The sequence below is a fragment of the Marmota marmota genome, unplaced genomic scaffold (assembly GCF_001458135.2).
Source record: "Marmota marmota marmota unplaced genomic scaffold, marMar, whole genome shotgun sequence".
In the NCBI taxonomy this organism is placed as follows: domain Eukaryota; kingdom Metazoa; phylum Chordata; class Mammalia; order Rodentia; family Sciuridae; genus Marmota; species Marmota marmota.
The window spans coordinates 24,578,835-24,595,401 of NW_026000221.1; the positions used below are offsets into that span (position 1 = coordinate 24,578,835).

General features: G+C 37.1%; 1 protein-coding gene across 11 annotated transcripts in view; it reads right to left on the reverse strand.

Moving 5' to 3' along the window:
- The window catches only part of Chd9 (chromodomain helicase DNA binding protein 9), a 251,656-nt gene that overhangs the window by 162,560 nt on the left and 72,529 nt on the right, over positions 1-16,567 (reverse strand). The window contains exon 1 of one of the 11 annotated variants that reach the window (XM_048792189.1): positions 8,076-8,234. The exons of the other annotated variants lie outside the window; for them this stretch is intronic. The gene's annotated coding sequence lies outside the window, so the exon portion shown is untranslated. Of the gene's footprint in view, positions 1-8,075; positions 8,235-16,567 lie in introns of those variants that run through there. 11 annotated transcript variants of the gene reach the window in all.

Genomic DNA, 16,567 nt, shown 5'->3' on the forward strand with positions numbered 1-16,567 from the left:
ACCCCAAAAGCAAAAGCGAAAAAAAAAAAAAAAAAAAAATCATTGACTAAGAAGTCTATATCCAAAAAACTACTCTTTAAGAATGAAAGAAGGTTGGGATGTAGCTCAGTGGCAAAGCATCTGCCTTACATTCGCAAAGCCCTGGGTTTACCCCCAGTTCAAAAACAAAAACTGAAAAAGAATAAAAGAGAGGGAGCTGGTTGTGGCTCAGTGGTAGAGCACATGCCTAGCATATGTGAGGCCCTGGGTTTGGTCCTCAGCACCACACAAAAATATAAATAAAAATAAATGTATTGTGTCCACCTACAACTAAATGTGTATGTGTGTTTTAAAGAATGAGAGAAATTAAAACATGCTAAGGTAGTTATTAGAAGAAGTGTCCTAAAAGGAATGCTTATGACAGTCCTTAGCATGAAATGATGGATACCAGAAAGTACCTTTTTTTCTTTTTTTTTTTTTTTTTTGTGGTACTGGGGGTTGAACAGGGGCACGCCCTACACCCCTAACCCCCTCTCCCCTTTTTTAAAACTTTGAGACTGGGTCTTATAAGTTGCTGAGGCTGGCTAGCCTGAAACTTGTGATTCTCCTGCCACTACCAAGTATCTTGAAGAAACAAAAGCATTGGTAAAGGTTAGTACATATATAAAAAAGACAGCATTGTTGTACCTTTGCAATATGAAGTCCTACTTTTTTCTTATACCATCTTAAATGCAAAGGAATAAAACACTTACTACAAATCTATTAATGAGTTGGATAGGTAGAGTACGCCTATAATCCAAGATATACAGGAGGCTAAGGCAGGAAGATGGCAAGTTCCAGAGATGCCTGAGCAATTTAGCAGGATCCTGTCTTTTTAATTTTTTGATACTGGGCATTGAATCCAGAGGTGCTTCACCACTGAGTCACATCCCCAGTTCCTTTTTTAAACTTTGAGACAGGTCTCACTAAGTTGCTCAGGGCCTTGCAAAATTGGTAAGGCTGACCTTGAACTTGTGATTCTCCTGCCTCAGCTCCCCAAGTCTCTGGGATTACAGGTGTGTTCCACCATGCCCAACCAAAATAACAAAAATAAATATGTTAATGAGCACACAATAAAAATATAATCTTTGACAATTAGGATATAAGGCGCAAGAACAGAGAAATTTAAGAGCACAGTATGTGAACCTCTCTTTTTGTGACTGGTTACTTTATTTAACATAATGTCCTTACTGCTCTTCCATATTGTACCATGTGCCAGAATTTCTTTCCATTTTAATGCTGAATAATTGTATATGTTATGGCCCACTTCTATAGATTTTTTTTTATTTTTTTAAAGTTTTTTTTTTTAGATTTGATGGACCTTTATTTTATTAATTTATTTATATGTGGTGCTGAGAGTCAAACCCAGTGCCTCATATATGCTAGGCAAGCACTCTATCACTGAGCCACAATTCCAGTCCTTTTTTTCAAAGGGGTTTTTAGAACATGAAGCATGATCTGCTACAGAATACAGGCCTCAGTAGCATTCTTAGCTTTTTAATACGAAGCAAAAGTTGTCTGTCTGGGTAGCAAATCCCAAGTTATAACCCAATTTTCAGCTCTAAACTGCTTAGAAAACTAACCAAGGGATTCTGAAAATCAATCTATTTATTTACTTATTTATTTATTATTTATTTATTTATTTTAGTGATTAAATTTCCTAGGCTGGCCTCAGATTTGAGATTTCCCTGCCTCAGCCTCCTCAGCAGCTGAGATTACAGACATACTCTACCAGGCACAGTGAAATTTAATTTTTTAAAATACTTTTTATTGAGCCAGTCTGGGGATGTAGCTCAATGGTAGAGAATACCCCCAGGTTCAACCCCCAATGACAAAGGGGGAAGGGGATAAAGAAGAAAAGTTTTATTAAGAAAAAGATAGGGCTGGGGATGTGGCTCAAGGTAGGCTCAATCCTCAGCACCACATAAAAATAAAATAAAGATGTTGTGTCCACCGAAAACTAAAAAATAAATATAAAAAAAAGAAAAAGATAAAAAGATATACAGCTGGATGTAGTGGCATGTGCCTATAATACCAGCAACCTGGGAGGCTGAGGCAGAAAGATTTAAGACTGAGGCCAATCCCAGCAATTTAGCTAGACCCTATCTCAAAATAAAAAGGGGTGGGGATACAGCTCAGTGGTAAAGTGCCAGTACCAAAACAAAACAAACAAAACCCAATACTTAAAAACAAAAATATGGGGAAAATAAATAAATAAATAAAAGGAGGAAGGAAGGAAAAAAGGAAAAGATATGCCAGGCATGGCGATGCACCCCAGTAATACCAGTAGTAGGCTACTAGGGAGGCTGAGAATCGAAGTTCAAGGCCAGCATTTGGCAACTTAGTGACACTGTCTCAAAATTTAAAAAGGGCTGGGCATGCACTTCTGTGGTAAAGCCCTTGCCTGGCATATGGGAGGCTCCTGGGTTCAAATGCAAAACTGTCAAAATTAAAAATTAAAAAAATAGATTTTTCCCCCTCTTCAGGGCATTGGCCATGTTATAGACCTCAAAATCCTAAAAAAGAAAGAAAAGTTAAAAGAAATTAACTATTTTAATTCTGGGAATATCTCTATTCTTATTTCTTTATTTTTCAGGCTAATATGACATTAATATATAACAGCATTAGTCCTAATGAAAATTAGAATCTAGAAGAAAAATAAAACAATTTGTAATTTTTACCCAGAAGTACATCCTTCTAAATTGTTTCCAGTAGTTAACAAATACTTAGATTATTCTATTAATGTACAACATATGAAATCATTATAGAAGACCAAACAGTAAAAGGCTTTAAATTTTATACCATTTTACAAAATCCCACCTAGCTTTATTCTATGTATTCTTGGCATATTTCTAATAATCTAATTATGTTATCTATACATTCAACCAAGTTGAAATTAGATTTGCCAATCAAATAGAAAATATCTGGCAAAAACAAATTACAGCATAGCTAAAGAAGCTCAGCTCAAATTCTAACTGCCGTCTCCATGCTGTGTTACTTTTTTTTTTTTTCTTTTTGGGTACTGGGGGTTGAACCCAGGGTCACTTTACTGCTGAGTTATATTCCCAGTCCTTTCTAACTTTTATTTTGAGACAAAGTCTCTCTAAACTGCAGGGTCTTGCTAAGTTTTCAAAGGTGGCCTCAAACTTGTGATCCTCCTGCCTCACTCTCCCAAGTCACCGGGATCACAGGCCTTGAGCTCCACATCTGGCTATGGCTACCTTGAATAATTCTTTTTTTTTTTTTTTTAAAGATAGAGTGAGTAGAGGGAGGGAGAGAGAGAGAGAGAGAGAGAGATGAATTTTAATATTTTATTTTAGTTCTCAGCGGACACAATCATCTTTTGTTTGTATGTGGTGCTGAGGATCGAACCCGGGCCGCACGCATGCCAGGCGAGCGCGCTACCGCTTGAGCCACATCCCCAGCCCCTTGAATAATTCTTAAAACCCTTCCAGTGGTTTCTTACATCTGACTAAGTTACAGGGCTCAGAAGATGGCAGATTTAGAAGAATATTTTCAAATTCCTAAAACATATGATAAGTGCTACATTAAGTACATTTTTACCTCTTACTGCCCCTGTTGAATGCAGGATAAATCATTCAGATTCTTCATTTACCCATGAAATAATACCAAGATTGGAGCCTACTATATCTGACTATGTGGTACCCCATTTTTCCAAATCATTTTTATACAAAAAAATTTTTTTGAAGCACTGGGGATTATTCACAGGGATATTTACCAACTGAGCCACATTCCCAGCCTATTTTATTTAGAGACAAATTTAGGGTCTCACTGAGTTGCTTAGCACCTCACTATTGCTGAGCTAGCTTTGAAATTGAGATCCTCCTGCCTCAGCCTCCTGAGTGGGACAGATGGGATTACAGGCATGCATCACAGCGCCCAGCATAAAAAAAATTTTTTTTAAGTGTTGGGGGTTGAGCTCAGTGTTAAAGCATCCCGCCCGCGCCCCCCTGAGTTAAATCTCCAGTACCACAAAAATAAGAAAAATGAAATAGAAAAAAGAATGTCCTGACCAGCGAGGTGGTACACGCCTGTAATCCCAGAAGCTCTGAGATAGGACAATTGGAAGTTCAAAGCCAGCCTTAGTAACTTAGTGAAGCCCAAAGCAACTCAGCTAGACCCTATCTCTAAATAAAATACAAAAAAGGGCCAAGGATGTGACTCAGTGGTTAAGCACCCCTAAGTCCAATCTTCTGTACTGCAAAAAAAAAAATGAAAAAGAAAGAAAGAAAAAGAATGTCCCCACTGAATGTGCACTTAAAAATGGTTAAAATCATAAAAATTGTTATAGATCCTTCATCACAATTTTAAAGAAGTTCCAATGATTCAATTTTGAAGTTTAATTTCCAGCCATTCCTCAGTGATGAATTTTACTTTCAATTAATAAATAATTCTATAATGGACCTTATAAAATTGGAATTTCACAGGTTCTAAAAATAGACTATCATGGTTGGAATTCTGGCTTCATTGCTTACTATGCAAGCCATTTAATCATTTTGAAGCTCAGGTTTCTTCATCTGTAAAATGGGAATTGTTTACTAATCACATGGAACTACTGTAAAATAATACATGTAAAGCACTGTGTAAAAACACTCAAGTGTTTTCAAACTATGCTTCTTGGAATGCTGGATAATCTGTAGCCACTGAAAGGAAGAAATGGCCTATCCTTCCCCCAAGTAAGGTTTCACCTTGAATATTTCACTTTCATTTTACAAACAATACCTTCACAGAGGATTTCTAAAAAAAAAAAAAAAAAAAAAAAAAAAACAAAAAAAAAAAAAAAAGAATTAAGAGAACTGAAAACCACAAAACTAGTACTTGTATACTGCTTATATTATTAACATCTTCCTCTACAGATTGCTAGACATTTACTAGGTGCAAATTACTTATTGGCATTCACATTTAAAATCTTTAAACATAATCTCATCTATACTCATGGTAAAAACTGAATGAGGATAGGGCTGGGGTTGTGGCTCAGTGATAGAGTGCTTGCCTAGCAAGTGGGAGGCACTGGGTTCGATTCTCAGAATTACATTTAAATAAATAAAATAAAGGTCCGTTGACAACTAAGTAATATTTTTAAAAAACTGAATGAGGATAAATCTTTTGAAACTGAAATTAGATTAGAAATTTCCTAATAGCTACTGAGAAGGGTTGGAAGTACTAGTCTAGAACATCAATTACACCCATACCAAATTAAGTATAAATATACATTCTGAAGCCAAATAAATTTCAACTAGCACTAAAAATAGGAAACTTTCACATGTAGGGTTTTTCAATGTTTGAATATAAAAACTAAAAGATGACGCCGGGCGTGGTGGCGCATGCCTGTAATACCAGCAGCTTGGGAGGCTAAGACAGGAGAATCGCGAGTTCAAAGCCGAGTTCAAAGCCAGGCTCAGCAACCGCGAGGCGCTAAGTAACTCAGTGAGACCCTGTCTCTATATGAAATGCAAAACAGGGCCGGGATGTGGCTCAGTGGTACCAAACAAATAAATAAAGTATTGTGTCCATCTAAAAACTGAAGGAAAAAAAAACTAAAATATGAGACAGCCTTGATTATCACTACCTAAAATGAAATGCCATTGTAGGATTTAGAAAAAAATACATTAAAAATATGGAAGTGGGGGACTAGGGATATTACTCAGTGGTAGAGCACATGCCTAGCATGCATGGTATCAGGTTTGATCTCCAGTACTACAAAATATACATGCTTAATTAATGTAGCCTTCCCTCTCATACCTATCATTTCCATCATCTCCTTTCTGCCTTCCCAAGAGTCTATAGTCATTCAACGATTAGGCTTCTCTAGAACTTCTCAAATTCTTCTACCAGTAATCTCCAATGCTGTCTTATCAACTTCAGTACCCTGGTGACTTTTTTCATTCATCCAATCTTTAATACTTTTTTTAGTTGTAGATGTGGTGTTAAGGATCGAACCCATTTGCCATCACTAACCCCAGTGACAACTGTATTATAATCACCACTCTAATTTTATCTCCAGATCTCCACAACTATTAGGCTTCTCTAGAACTTCTCAAATTCTTCTACCAATAATGTCCAATACTGTCTTATCAACTTCAATACCTTGGTGACTTTTTTCATTCACTCAATCTATCATATTGTATTATAATCACCACTATAATTTTATCTCCAGGTATCCACCCAATTCAATTCAATTAATATTTTCTGAATATTAATCTGTTTATTACAAGCACCTTATTAATACAAGGTTAATACTGATTTATACACTTTACTTCAAGTGGCTCTTGCCTCTGCTTAAAAGTTTTTTAATTAATTTCCTTATGCTTCTAGGCTATCTCTTTATAGTTATTTTATATTATCTCTCTTCAAGCCTCAAATTAAATTTCCCTTTTCAGCTAAGGACAGTGTCACCTCTTAGCCTTCTGGGGTTTTTCAGTTGAAATTCACCACAAAATCATCTTTTCAGAACCAAGTATGTCTTTGCACCTATCCTATTTTTCCTACCTATTCTCGGGAAAGGAAGCACGGTCCTTCTCCAAAGCAAATATTTCACCTCTTAACCCCATTCCATTCAGCCTTTCAAAAGGACTTGTACCCACATGTATTGCATCTCTCTTGGCATTCTTAATTATCCTGTTGCAATTGCCTGCTTCTCTTCTGAGCATCAGCACATTATCTCTACCTTAACAAAAAGGTACAAACCAAATCATTCTATTTCTCTTTCCATTAAATGCCAAATACTTAAGTGATTCACTTCCTCTGAGACTGGGGCATATAAAAAAGACAGGCGCTGGGGTTGTAGCTCAATGCCTAGCATGTGTGAGACACTGGGTTCGATCCTTAATACCACATCTACAACTAAAAAAAAGTATTAAAAAGAAAGAAAGACCTCCAGTGACATTTCCATTTTTCTAAATACTTGTTAACCTTTTGTGCTTTGTAGTTTCTGCCAGTATCATATTACTGCAACTATACTATTCATGGTTATTATCTAGACAAATCCAAAGGCTCCCTTAAAACCTATCTTTGACCACTAAGAAAACATTTGCCATCACTAATCCCAGTGACAACAGAGACTAATACTGTCTTTCATATGAAAACTCCCATCATTTATCATATACCATTAGGTTTTGAGTATCTTAAGACTGTGGCTGAGCTTGGTGGCACACCCCTGTGATCCTAGTGGCTCAAGAGGCTGAGGCAGGAGAATCCAGGTTCCAAGCCAGCCTCAGTCACTTGGCGAGGCCCTAAGCAACTTTTAAATAAGATGTGGGGATGTGGCTCAGTGGTTAAGTGCCCATGGCTTCAATCCCCAGTACCCCCCCCCCCAAAAAAAAAAGGAAAGAAAAGAATATATTCAAGCAGGGAAAAAAAGTCAACTATGACATTCTTCTCAGGTACCAGCCACCACACTGCTTACGCTCTAAGAAAAGATGTTGAAATGTTTTGTAAACTCAGTTCACTGAACCCCTTCATTTCTTGGAAATTCTCTTAGTTTCTCTTACACAGCATTATCTTGGATTTTCTTTCCTGAGGCTTTTCTTGCTTTTCTGATTTTAAATATTTTAATAGACACAAGTTTCTATATGCATTGACTTCATGTCTACCAAATTCATTTATCATTTCAATCAAATCTTGATACATCTTTAACATATCCTCTAAAATGTAATTTCACATTCAAATCTTTGAGAAATTCAATTTCATTTTTCTTGAAATACTACAAATTATTGTCTTAAAACTTTTTACTACTGGCATAAAATAAAGATATATGAAACCTAACTTTGTATTACTTTAAGGAGACCTTGTAATGGACTCATTAGTCCCCTTCTTGAAGTTTCTGACCTAACGTATGCTAAGAAAGCAATACCATAGAGGTTCCTATTTATATGATATATATACCCTATCTGTAGTGCTGGGAACTTTGGTCATTTCTGACAAATTTCTATAAATCTCAGGAATAATACAGAGCTTTGTAATACTTTTTCCCCCCTCCTTCCCCAGAAACTTATTCCAAAGTATACTGTACATTTTCTAATAGTTACAAAATTTACCTTGACAAAAACATTTTTTCCTCCTCTGTCTCCTTAGGTAACATTTATTTAAGCTATGTATTTAATTCTTCACAAATTATATCCCCTAAAGTGGTATACTGTTGGGCTGGGGATGTGGCTCAAGCGGTAGTGCACTCGCCTGTCATTCGTGCGGCCCGGGTTCGATCCTCAGCACCACATACAAACAAAGATGTTGTGTCCGCCGAAAACTAAAAAATAAATATTAAAAAAAAAAAAGTGGTATACTGTTCAATCCACCTTAAAAACTAAACTTTTTTAAGGATCAAGAAAAGACAACAGGGCTGGGGTTGTGACTCAGTGGTAGAGTGCTTGCCTGGCATGTGTGAGGCACAGGGTTCCATCCTTAGCACCACATAAAAATAAATAAATAAAATAAACATATCAATTACAACTAAAAAATAAATATTAAAGAGACAAAAGTGCTGAGCATGATGACCCATATAATCTTACGTACTATAGATGATAGAAAGTTCAAGGCCAGTCTGGGCAATTTAGGGAGACCATGACTCAAGATAGAATAAAAAGAGCTGATGCAGCTCAGTGGTAGTTTCCTAGCATCCATGAGGATCTGGGTTCAACTGTCAGTACAATAAAATAAGAAAATGAAAAAAAAAACAGTTTCTTATAATTTTATAAGAAATAATTGAATTTTATAATTTGAATATTACTTCAAAGTATAAAACTGTGCTATGTTACAATTGGCAATAAACCGATAGGCACAATGGTGTACACCTGTAATTCGAACTACTCAGGGGGCTGAGAAAGAAGGATTACGAGTTCAAAGCCAGCTTCAGCAATTTAGTAAGGCCCTAAGCAACTAACAAGACCCTGTCTCAAAACTAAAAAGAGGTATCAATGTGGTTCAGTGGTAAATTGTTCCTGGGTTCAATTCCCAGAGTCCCTCCACAAAACAGAATCTTCAGTTTTCCAACAAGTATAGCATGAGTACTCATTTTTTAACTGAAAATCCTTTCTTTTTGCTATCTCATATGCCTTTCTATTAAAGCTCCTTTAGGCAGAAATAGCTATTCATAAAATAGCTCTCTTTGGATTTTTTTTTTAAAGGAACATAAGATGTAAAATTACATTAGTAATCAAACCACATAGCTAAATTTGGGGTAACTGGCCTTTTTTTCATATACTACTTAAAAAATGTAAATTAGAACAAGTTTGGAAAACTACAAGGCATTACCACTAATGTTGAACATACATGTATCTATGACTAGGTTTTTCACTCCTAGAAATATAAACTCTACAAGAAATGTTTGCACATGTGTACCAAGAGACATGCATGGTAATGTTCACATCAATATTATTCACAATAGTCTAAAATTGAAAACATGTCTATCACCAGCAATGTACAAGAGTACCCTTTTCCCCACATCCTCGCCAGCACTTGTTGTTGTTTGACTTCATAATGGCTGCCAATCTTACTGGAGTGAGATGGTATCTTAGGGTGGTTTTGATCTGCATTTCTCTGACTGCTAGAGATGGTGAGCATTTTTTCACGTACTTGTTGATTGATTGTATGTCCTTCTCTGAGAAGTGTCTGTTCAGGTCCTTGGCCCATTTGTTGACTGGGTTATTTGTTATCTTATTGTTTAATTTTTTGAGTTCTTTGTATACTCTGGATATTAGGGCTCTATCTGAAGTGTGAGGAATAAAAATTTGTTCCCATGATGTAGGCTCCCTATTTACCTCTCTTATTGTTTCTCTTGCTGAGAAAAAAACTTTTTAGTTTAAGTAACTCCCATTTGTTGATTCTTGTTATTAACTCTTGTGCTATGGGTGTCCTATTAAGGAATTTGGAGCCCGACCCCACAATATGTAGATCAGAGCCAACTTTTTCTTCTATCAGACGCAGAGTCTCTGATTTGATATCAAGCTCCTTGATCCATTTTGAGTTAACTTTTGTGCATGGCGAGAGAAAGGGATTCAGTTTCATTTTGTTGCATATGGATTTCCAGTTTTCCCAGCACCATTTGTTGAAGATGCTATCCTTCCTCCATTGCATGCTTTTAGCCCCTTTATCAAATATAAGATAGTTGTAACTATCTTATTGGTGCGGCCAATTTGGAAAGCAGTATGGAGATTCCTGGGAAAGCTGGGAATGGAACCACCATTTGACCCAGCTATTGCCCTTCTCAGACTATTCCCTGAAGACCTTAAAAGAGCGTACTACAGGGATACTGCCACATCGATGTTCATAGCAGTACAATTCACAATAGCTACACTGTGGAACCAACCCAGATGCCCTTCAATAGATGAATGGATAAAAAAAATGTGGCATTTATACACAATGGAGTATTACTCTGCACTAAAAAATGACAAAATCATGGAATTTGCAGGGAAATGGATGGCATTAGAGCAGATTNTATAATTTTAAGATAAAACAAACTTTGCCAGATATAATCCCAGCAATTTGGAAGCCTGAGGCAGGACCATCTCAAGTTTAAGGCTAGCCTAAGCAAGTTAGCAAGACCCCATCAGATGGACGGGGATTGCAAATTTAGCACTGGGCTGCTGCGAGCTAATAACTGACAAGGCTGCTATTATAATAAGAATATCAAGGCCATGAAACATATTCTGCACCATCACCTATTATATATTTAAATTCATCTAATATTATCTCAGTTGAGTATACCTTATCTGAAATGCTCAAGACCAGAGGTGTTCTGGGTTTTGTAATATTTCCATATGTATGTATGAGGTATTTTAGGGATGGGATCCAAGACTAAACATGAAATTAATTTGTTTCACCTTCTACAGATAGTCTAAAGATAATTTTATACAGTATTTTTACTGTGCCTTCATTTTGACGGCAATCCATCACAATTAGATCAGGTATGGAATCTTCCATTTGAGGTGTCATGTCAGTACTTAAAAAGTTAGGGATTTTGATACATTTTAAATTTCAGGTTTTCAGCTTATGGATGCTCAATCTTTATTATTTCTTTCACAACTTTATATCCAATTTAATCTGAATTATGAGACTATTTACAAATAAAACTTCAAAAACTGAATTGTTAAAAAGATCAGCTCAGGTCGTGGTGCATGCATGTAATTGTCAATCTCTGGTACACCCCATAAAATCATCTCAGTTATCTTTTTCAAAGTGAAGCCCAAAGTGGAGCACACTCTGTAATCCCAGCAGTGCAGGAGGCTGAGGCAGGAAGATCTCAAATTCAAAGCCATCCTTAGCAACTTAGTGAGGGCCCTGTCTCATTAAAAAGAGCTGAAGATGTGGCTCAGTAGTAAAGTGCCTCTGGGTTTAATCCCTGGCACCAAAAAAATTAAAATAAGAGCTAGGCACAGTGGCCCATACCTGTAATCATAACAGCTTGGGAGGCTGAAACAGGAGGATCCCAAGTTCAAAGCCAGCCTCAGCAACAGTGAGGCACTAAGCAATTCAGTGAGACCCTGTCTCTAAATAAAATACAAAATAAGGCTGGAGATACGGCTCAGTGGTTAAGTGCCTCTGTGTTCCATTCCTGGTACCAAAAAATAAATAAATAAAAGTTAAAAAAAATAAAAGCTTTAAAAGATAAACATGAAGCTTGCTATGGCATCACATGTAGTTATATCTATCCTATCCTGAAGTAACTACCATTGTCACATAAAGGCAAACTTCATTTTCTACAGTACTTGTCTGACAATGGTGTTCAAAACTTCATTTCTTGCCAAACTTTTTCTTCCCTTCATCATCTTCATCTCAATCATTGTCACCATCTCTCTAGTTCCTTAAGTCAGGAACCATTACTGAAATAATTTTTGACACCTTTCTTCTAACATCCAATCAAGCCATCATCAAGTTGTTAATGGCTCATCCTACCTCAACCTATTTCTTTTCTTTTTTTTTAAGTTTGACCATTTTTTTTAAAGAGAGAGAGCGAATTTCAATATTTATTTTTCAGTTTTTGGCGGACACAACATCTTTGTTTGTATGTGGTGCTGAGGATCGAACCCAGGCCGCACGCATGCCAGGCAAGCGTGCTACAGCTTGAGCCAAATCCCCAGCCCCTCAACCTATTTCTTATATGTATGTTGTATGTATATGAAAGGAAAAAAAATAAAGGAAATATATGAAAAGAAGATAATGCTTTCTTTCACTTCTGCAGCTGCCATCCTAATTTCAGCTACCATTATGTCTAGTCAAAACAACTATATATTAAAATATTTTTGCTTCACTCTGGCCTTATCCAATCAATTTTCACATTCGTAAATTTTTTTTTTTTTTTTTTTTTTTTTTTTTTTGGTGGGGGGAGGTTTATCAGGGATTGAACTCAGGAGCACTCAATCGCTGAGGCACATCCCCAGCCCTATTCTGAATTTTATTTAGAGACAGGGTCTCACTGAGTTGCTTAGTGCCTCCCTCTTACTGAGGCTGGCTTAGAATTTGCAATTCTCCTGCCACAGCCTCCCAAGCTACTGGGATTACTGGCATGCACCACCGTGCCTGGCTCACACTGGTATTTTTAAACTATAAGTTCTTTCTTGCCTCATAGTATTCAAACAAATTTCTCTTTTCCAATAAAACTCCTTTCCCTCTTTACTTGTCTGATTTCTTATTATGTCTCAACTTAAATGTCACTACCTGAAAGAGGACTTCACTGATCACAAAATCTAAAATCCTACCCCTTTATCTCATAGCAGTCCATTCTTTTCATTGACTTCATCATAAGTTGTCATTTTATATTTATTTACTTATTCTTTACCTATCTCTACTATTAAAGTGTGCATCCCATGAAGGTAAAGATCACTAAACTTAATATAACATATAATAAATTAATAAATTAATACAACATTTAAATTTGTTTAATAAATAAATGGATGTGAACAACCCAGAGACAAGAGAATAAATTATAGCTGAAAAGTGGCGTCCCCTTCTGTCTCCCACTGTCACTTGATTAGCTTTCCAACTGTATCTAAAAAAGAAGAACACAAATGTTCCTGAAAACTTAAAGGCAATACAAGAGAGATGTCAGGAAGTGAGACAAAAAACATTGTTTCATGGGAAGAAGAAATCCCTAAGGGCCACAACAAGAGGTGAGGGCCAGGCATGGTGATGAACTCCAATAATGCCAGTGGCTTGATAGCCCAAGGAAGGAAAATTAATTCCAAGTTCAAAACAGTCTCAGCATCAGCAACTCAGCAAGACCCTGTCTCAAAATAAAAAATGGCTGAAGATGTTGCTCAAAGGTTAAATGCCCCTGGGTTCAATCCCTGGTGCCAAAAATGACACAAAATAAGACAAAAACAAGAGATGATCTTATTCACAAGGTGGAATTCAAACTGGCAAGTTACAAGAGGTGGAAAGGGAATGAAACTTCAATAAGGAAATAAACAGAAGCATAAAGTGCTACATGATAGTACCCATAAGAACTTATCTTTACAAAGTTAAAAGTATAAAAAAGCAAAATCTTACATTTATGTAAAAAGTCTATCTCTTGTTAACACTACAAAGAATTTAAAAGGTTAAAAATAAAATCATTCTCTTTTAAGAAAGTGTCCATAAATCTCTTATAACTCCAGTTTTCAGTTTTTAACGTTTTTCAAAAGGACTGGTGATACAGCTCAGTGGTAGAGTACTGGCCTAGCATGTTTGAGGCTATAGGTTTGATTCCCAGCACCAAAGGGCTGAATATAGCAAGTGCGTGTCTGAGCTGGATGTATATAGCTTAGTAATAAACTGCTTGCTTAGCATGTGCCCAGGTCCTAGGTTCCAAAACCCAATCAACAGGAAGAAAAGAAAGTTTTTCAAACACTTATATAACATGCTTTCAACAGTTTTCACATTGATCAACAACCTCAAGTTTTGATATTCTTCCCTATGCTCTTCATTCACTGTACTGATTATTATTATCTGATAAAATTTCCCCAGTAGTTCTATTACCTGTCATTTTTTTTTTTACTCTGACCTCTTTAGAATGCCATTTTTCTTTTATTTCTAGTTAGCCTTTTCTTCTACTGTTTACATTAACAACACATTTAACCCTTTAGAATATCTAAACTTTTCATGTACCAAAATTAATTGCATTAGATAAGTGGTTTGAAGCTAAGAGTTTCTCATAATACATTCAAATTGAAAAAAACTTTATATACTATTATATACTCAAGAGCATTCTACAAGGCTGGGGTTGTAGCTCAGTGGCAGAGCACTTGCCTTGAATGCATGAAGCCCTGGGTTCAATCCCCAGCATCACACTAAAAAATAAATAAATAAGTAAACAAAAATAAAGATATGATGTCCATCTACAACTAAAACAATTTTTAAAATTTAAAAAAAAAAAAGGCAGTCTACAACTAAGCTACATCCCTAGGCCTTTTCCCTTTTTATATTTTATTCGAGACAGGGTCTTCCTAAGTTGCCCAGGCTGTCTCAAGCTCCAAAGTAGCTGGGATTACAGGTTTGCAGCATGGTCAGTTTCATTAATCTTAATCTTGTCCTAGGCTTTTTTCATTAAGGATGCTTTTAGTTTTTTAATCTTTATTCATACCTGTCCCTCCTTGAGATTTTTCTTTAATGAATGTGCTTTGCAAAAGGCCAACTCTACCACTACTTGTTTTTAAACATTGGTCTTTACACTTGAAATCCAAATAAAATTTTTGTATTTCAGGGGACAAACCTCATAAAATACTGAGAACCTTAAAACTGTACAAATGCTGGAAATTAAATTTTACACTGAAGAAATCTAAAGGTGGCAGAGGTCAAGAAAACTGACTACAGCTACACAAGTACGTCTTGATTCTCTTCAAGTCAAGAACAGGGTTTTACTGGTCATAATCACAATATTGCTAGTTTTTAAAAATTTTTATTTTAGTTATACATAGACACAATATCTTTGTTTATTTATTTTTATGTGGTGCTGAGGATTGAATCCAGTGCCTCACATGTACAAGGCAAGAGCTCTGCCACTGAGCCACAACCCCAGCCCTACTGTTGTTATTTCTAATGGTAATTTCCTATGTCCTTAGGACAGCACCCCCCCTAGTCAATCAATCACAAGTTGTGTTTTTTGATTTGGTTTGATTTTCTTACACTATATTATCACCTCCCTGAAATTCTTCATGAGGAGAGTTACCCTTAACCAAACCTGAAAGACAACTACTTTTTTCCCCCAGTGCATTTCATGTCCATATTATATGGTCTGTAACTTATATGAAACTCCCTAAGGACTGAGACTTACTAATATTTGTAGTACATTGTAACTATTTAATATTATCAAATTCAATGAAGAAAGTCTTCAAGATACATAAGAGGTTTAACTTGCCCTGAGAAACGATGTTCTTCACTTAAACCTGTAAGTTTCCAGGTTGCCTGCTGTAGGCAAAAAGCTGCATCTAAATTCAAATTCTGTAAATTCAAGAACAGAAAAAACACTATGCTCATCACTTTGCACTACAAAGAACTTAAAAATCTCCTCCTCCTGCATTGTTGAGTACTCTCAAGTTCACCTTCTGTATATTTAAGTGTTTTTAGACCAAGTTGTTCCTTTAAAACTTCCTGCATAGTTATGTACAGAGTTTAAGTAGAAAGTAACATCAATAAGAGGAAATCTTCTCAGTTCAAATCATGGTTAAGAACTGGAGAATGTGAAATCAAAAGAAAGAAAAAGGTGAAAAGCAGCATGCAAAACTGAGGAACTAAACTGTGACAGTGGTTTTATTAATGAACATAAACTTTATTTAATGGGGGGGAGGGTATCTGAAGATGTATTTCACATAAATGGATAAAAGTCACAATAGTGTCAAATCCCAAGCTTCATAAAGAAATTGTGTAGCACTACTAAGATCGCAACTTTAATTCTTGTCTACTTTGTTCCAAAAAGTTTTATTTTTCTTTCTTTCTTTTTTTCTTTCGAGGCAAAACAAAACCAAAAAAGGAACAAACAGAAACCTCTCTCTGAGCTGGCGGCTGCAACAAGCCAGTTAGACACCCAGGCAGTCTGAGTCGTTCTTGGCTTTGGGATGGATGTCGGAGAAGAGAGTCCTGGAACCACCCATCGCGTCCCACACCCAGACATACATCGAGAAGGAGCAGCACTGGTAGAACTCAAACCGGCTCGTGGGGTCCTGGCCAAGCTTCAGAGGTGGAGAGGCCCTCGGGGTTGCCCCCCGGAGCCAAAGAACACAGGAAAAGCTGGGTGCTAGGAACCAAGAGGCGAGGCCTGGGAAAGTGCCGGGGGCGTCCCATGCTCCGGGGCTCCCGGCACTCACGCGGGACGCCCTGTCATGAGTCACGCAGGCGAGACAGCAGGCGGGGGAGAGGTTGCAGGATGGAGGGAAGCCCGACCCTCGGAAGGGAACCCACACGGGAGGGAGGCCCCGACCTCTCGCGGGGCAGGGAAGGGGGTCCACCTCCTCCACGCCCTGCCCGCACCTCCAATCAACGCAACAGGCACGGTGGCCGGGTCCCGACCCCAGGGTCTGCGGGCTGGGGGGCGGGGGCAGCAGCCCGCAGCCATGACAGT